Genomic DNA, 6,000 nt, shown 5'->3' on the forward strand with positions numbered 1-6,000 from the left:
GTCGTCAAACTGTGTTGGTCATTGATGCAAAAAACGCATTTCACTGTATGTTTTGATGTACATGTGACAAAATAAAGCTGACCTTTATTCTTTAAGTACAGCCAGGTACTATAGAAGGAAAACAATGCACAATATAGTGTCACAGTTGAGCAACATGTTAGTGTCACCCTAACCAATACACTATTACAGCTTGGGACGTTCTAGAACTTGGATTTCAATTCCAGCGCAGTCTGTAAGGTACGTTCTTCCCCATGAAAGTGTGGTTTCCTCCCACAGTCCAAAGACATACTGTCTAGTAGGTAAATTGGTCATTGTAAATTGTCCTGTGATTAGGCTAGGGTTAAATAGGACTGTGTGGCTTGTTGGGCTGAAAAAGCCTGATCCATGCTGTATCCTAAATATATAAGTTACAGAAAAAAGTACCGTGCAGGAGAGTAGACAATTAAAAGGCAAGAATTGCAACCAGGCAGATTGGGAGATCAAAGTCCATTCAAGAGTTTAATAACAGTGGGATGGAAGCTGTCCTTGAACCTGGTGGTACGTGTTCCTAAGCCTCTCTATCTTCTGCATGATAGAGTTATGGAGCACTACAGCACAGAAACAGGCCCTTCAGCTGATCTAGTCTATGCCAAACTTTTCGTAACTGCTATGTGCTGTGCATTGTAGTTTGCACCATGGCCTTGGTGGAGTGCTGTTTCGTTTGGCTATATTCATGCACATGGTTGAATGACCGTTTACCTTGAATTTGAATTTATTCTACCCATTGACCCGCACCTGGATCATAGCCGCAGAGTTGGGGTCAGACGTTGAGCGAGCAGAATCGTCCCTAGCATCCACAATTACTCCTGCCTCTTGATGATGGGAGAGAGGAGAAGAAGTGTCCAGGGTGGAACAGGGTCTTTGGAACTGCGAGATGATGGAAGAGTTATTCCTTTTCTTTTGCAGTAATTTTGTAGTTAATAGTTATTTTTATGTTTTATCAAGATACTGCTGATATCACGGCATACAAGTCAATGATAAATCTGGTGACAGATCCCCGTGGCTCTCTTTTATATATTTAAACTTTTATATATATATATATATTTCTATGGGCGGTCGGCTGGAGATGCGTCTCTACCAAAGGAGGTATGCTTGAAGGTTACCCTTGGGCAAGGTGTGGCACCTACTTAGCCCCTGGATCTGTGTCACGTGAAGCCATGGGAGCAGGTGGTGCATATCACAAATCCTGGTTATGCAACCACTGATGTCAGGCAGACAATCTCTGAAGAGTATTGATAATGGATGGGGTCACCCACTTTGTAAAGACACTGCCCAGAAGAAGGCAATGCCAAACCACTTCTGTAGAAAAATTTGCCAAAAGCAACCATGATCAGGACCATGATCGTCCATGTCATAAGACACAGTAGAAAATGAATGAATGAATTAATTAATATATTTATTTTTGAAATTTCACCTATTTATTTAGAAATATTGTGTGGAACAGGCCCTTCTGGCCCAACAAGCCATGCCGCCCAGCAACCCACCTACTTAATCCTAGCCCAATCACAGGACAATTTATAATCAGCAATCACCCTACTAACCAGTATCACAGTCTTTGGACTGTGGGAGGAAACTGGAGTACCTGGAGGAAACCCTCAAACACGGGGAGAACATTCAAACTTTCTTAGACAATGCTTCAATTGAATTCTGAACTCTTGACACCCCGAGCTGTAATAGTGTCACATTAACCACTACGCTACCGTGGCACCCATTTTTAAAAGTATTACACTGTACTGCTGCCACAAAAGAACAAATTTCACGACATATGTCAGTGATAATAAATCAGATTTGGATTGGCTTTTCAGCAAACTTATCACTGACAACTGCAGTTGTATCAAGACCAAACACAGGCTGGCACATCCACTCACCATGCACATGACCAAGTTACTGTTGAGAAATGGCCTTAGCAAGTTGAGAAATATATGACGTGTGTCGAAAGGAATGCACAAACATTATTTACCAATAGAAGAAGCTGCTTCAGACAAACACTGCTGTGTTTAAAAGAGGCCCCAGCTGAAATACATTGGCAGGGCTACTGCGGTGGTTATAATGTGGCCACTTGAAGCTTGAAGGTAACAGAGTTGTACATGGAAACAGGCCCTTCAGCTGACATGTCCTTGCTTGCTAAGATGTCTACCTAAGTCAGACCCATTTCCCAATCCTAGTTCTGGCTACGTTGTCACCAGTGACTCTCTGTAAGACAGAAAGGTGCTGGAAAAGGGTCAGTAACATCGTGAAGGATACCACCCACCCTGCTCATGGACTGTTTGTCCCACTCCCATTAGGGATGAGGCTATTACCAGAGTCAAAAACAGTTGCTTCCCCAAGCAGTGGTTGATCATCAACTCCACCCCCTAACCCACCCTTCCACACCCCAAACCACCACTACTTTATCATTTCCTGTCAGAGTCTCCTTAAGTACAGAGAATTCTGTGTCTAGCATCACATTATGGACATACAATCAATCTATGTATATGAGCTATCTTACATATTAACATTTATTATTTTATTATTATTTGTGTTGCATCAGATCTGGAGTAACAATTATTTCATTCTCTTTTACATTTAAAGGTCAAGATAGGACAAAGTCGGCATGGTTTTCTTAAGAGAAAATCTTGCCTGATGAACCTCCTGGAATTCTTTGAGGAGATTACAAGTAGGATAGATAAAGGCGATGCAGTGGATATTGTATCTTTGGACTTTGCGTTAATGTCTCCATCACTATATACAGCCATGTGAATTTATAAGTCTAATGGATCGTAGAAAGAAACTGTTCCATAGCTGGTTGGTCCTGGGTTTAGTGCTGCAGCACCATTTGATAGATGGAAGCAACTGAAACAATTTACGTTTAGAGTGATTGGTGTCCCCGATGATCTTCCAGACCTTCTTTACTCACCTGCTACTGTAATGGAGGGAAACTCACATCCACAGATACACTCAGCTGTCCATACCACTTTCTGCAGTGCCCAGTGATTAAGATTGGTGCAGCTCCCATACCAAGCAGTGATACAGCCAGTCAGTATGCTCTCAATGGTGCCCCTGTCGAAGGTCTTGAGGATCTTGGGGCTCATGCCAAACTTCTTTAGTCGCCTGAGGTGGAAGAGACACTGTTATGCTTTTTTTTTTGCCACAGAAGGGTCAGAACCATCTCTATTTCCTGAGGAGACTGAGGTCCTTTAACATCTGCCGGACGATGCTGAGGATGTTCTATGAGTCTGTGGTGGCCAGTGCTATCATGTTTGCTGTTGTGTGCTGGGGCAGCAGGCTGAGGGTAGCAGACACCAACAGAATCAACAAACTCATTCGTAAGGTAGGTGATGTTGTGGGGATGGAACTGGACTCTCTCACGGTGGTGTCTGAAAAGAGGATGCTGTCCAAGTTGCATGCCATCTTGGTCAACGTCTCCCATCCACTACATAATGTACTGGTTGGGCACAGGAGTACATTCAGCCAGAGACTCATTCCACCGAGATGCAGCACAGAGCGTCATAGGAAGTCATTCCTGCCTGTGGCCATCAAACTTTACAACTCCTCCCTTGGAGGGTCAGACACCCTGAGCCAATAGGCTAGTCCTGGACTTATTTCATAATTTGCTGGCATAATTTACATGTTACTATTTAACTACTGATGGTTCTATCACTATTTATTATTTATGGTGCAACTGTAACAAAAACTAATTTCCCCCGGGATCAATAAAGTATGACTATGACTATGTACAGTCCAAATAAGGTCTTTGGTAATGTGTATACCAAGGAACTTTAAACTACTCACCCTCTCAACTGCAACCTCATTGATGTTGATTGGGGCAAGTCCATCTCCTTTCCTCCTGTAATCCACGATCAGCTCTCTTGTTTTTTTGGACAGTCAAGGAGAGGTTGGACCGTGAGAGGTTGGATACCTTTGGACTGTGGGAGGAAACCATAGCACAGGGAGGACATTTGGAATCCTTACAGATGATGTTCGAATTGAACTTTGAACTCTGATGCCCGGAGCTGTAATATCGTCGCACTTGCCGCTCTGCTACAGTAGTGCTACCTATGAGGTTAGCGAAAAGGGCACCTCAGACTAAGGCAGAGTCTGGTTTTCAGATGTCCTAGAGGCATATAGCATAGATACCAGCCCTTCAGCCCATCTGGTCTATGCCAACCCATTTGAGCTAGTCCATTCGTTTGTGTTCGACCAATACCCTACTATTACTATCAATGATGAAGTTGTCTTAGACATTGTTGAGGCCTAATTTGGAGTATCAAGTGCAGTTCTGGTCACTTACCTGCAGGAAAGATATCAATGAGATTGAAAGAGTGTGAAGAAAATATACAAGGATGTTGCCGGGACTTGAGCTGTAAGGAAAGGTTCAATAGGTTAGGATTATTCCCGAGAGCAGAAGTTCCCAACTTTTTTTATGCCATGGACCTTTACAATTAATGAAGGGGTAAGTGGACCCCAAGTTGGAAACTCCTGCCCTAGAGTATGGGAGAATGAGGGGAAATTTGATAGAGGTATACAGTGAAGGTGGCAGAGTGGAGATACATCTCTACCAAAGGGGGTGTAAGTTACTCCTTCCCTCTGCTAGCCTGCAGGTCACCCTTGGACAAGATATAGCAACTGCTTAGCACCCCACCACCACCCCTGACCAGGGCAATGTGAAGCTGTGGGAGCAGGAGATGGATGATCATATGAGCAGCTGGTGCATGTCACAAGTCCTGGTTATGTGACCATTGACACCAGTCAGACAACTTCTGAAGAGTATTGATAATGGTTGGGGTCACCTGTCTTATAAATTAGAATTTGAGGTCATGGGTGAGGGTGAAAGGTGAAAAGTTTAAGGGGTGCATGAGGAGAAACTTCTTCACTCAGAGGGTGGTGTGAGCTGCCAGCAGCCTTGGTGGATTTGGGTTCCATTTCAACATTTAAGACAAGTTTGGATAAGTACATGCATGGGAAGGGTATGGAGGGCTATCGTCTGGGTGCAGATGAATGGTATAAGGCAAATTGATAGTTTAGCATGTACTGAATGGGCTGAAGAGCCTGTTTCTGTGTGTAATGCTCAATGGCTCTAATATACTTGTCCAAGTGTCTTTTAATGTTGTTAATGTACCTGCCTCAATCACTTCCTCTGGTAGCTCATTCCGTATGGTGAGTGGAAAAAAGTGCCCCTCGAGTTCCTATTAAATCTCTTCCCTCTCACCTTAAACCTATGAATTCTTGATTCTTCAGCCCTGGGAAAATGACTGGGTGTGTTTGCCCATTCAATAACACTTATACTTAAAACACCTCTGTAAGATCAATCCTCATTCTCCTGAGCTCCAGTGAGTAGATTCAGATTCAAGATTGTTTAATGTCATTATTGCCTGTACACCAGTGTAAGGAAGAATGAAATAATTGTTACTCCAGATCCAATGCACCACAAAAAAAGATAAAGAAAACAACAATAATAAATATAAATACAAGTTAACTTTTGTATACACTGATTGTAAGTTCATAAAGTGATGGTAGGCACAGGAGTGTGGGTACGTAAGGTGACTCTAGCAGGAAATGATAAAGTAGAGCTAATTGAGAGCATAAAACCATAAGATATAGGAGCAGCAAACGACAAACACACATCAAAGTTGCTGGTGAATGCAACAGGCCAGGCAGCATCTCTAGGAAGAGGTACAGTCAACGTTTCGGGCCGAGACCCTTCGTCAGGATATAGGAGGAGAATTAGGCCATTTGGACCATTGAGTCTGCTCCGCCATTTCATCATGACTGACCCAGTTTTCCTCTCAGCTCCAGTCTCCTGCCTTCTCCCCGTATCCCTTCATGCTCTGACCAGTCAAGAATCTAGCAATCTCTGCCCTAAATATACATAAAAACTTGATCTCCAAAACTGTCTCGGGCAAATTCCACAGATTCACCACTGTCTGGCTCAAGAAATTCCTCTCCATTCTATCAAGGCCTTTAAATGTTTGATAGGTTTCA

Source organism: Mobula birostris, chromosome 12 (assembly GCF_030028105.1).
Source record: "Mobula birostris isolate sMobBir1 chromosome 12, sMobBir1.hap1, whole genome shotgun sequence".
In the NCBI taxonomy this organism is placed as follows: domain Eukaryota; kingdom Metazoa; phylum Chordata; class Chondrichthyes; order Myliobatiformes; family Myliobatidae; genus Mobula; species Mobula birostris.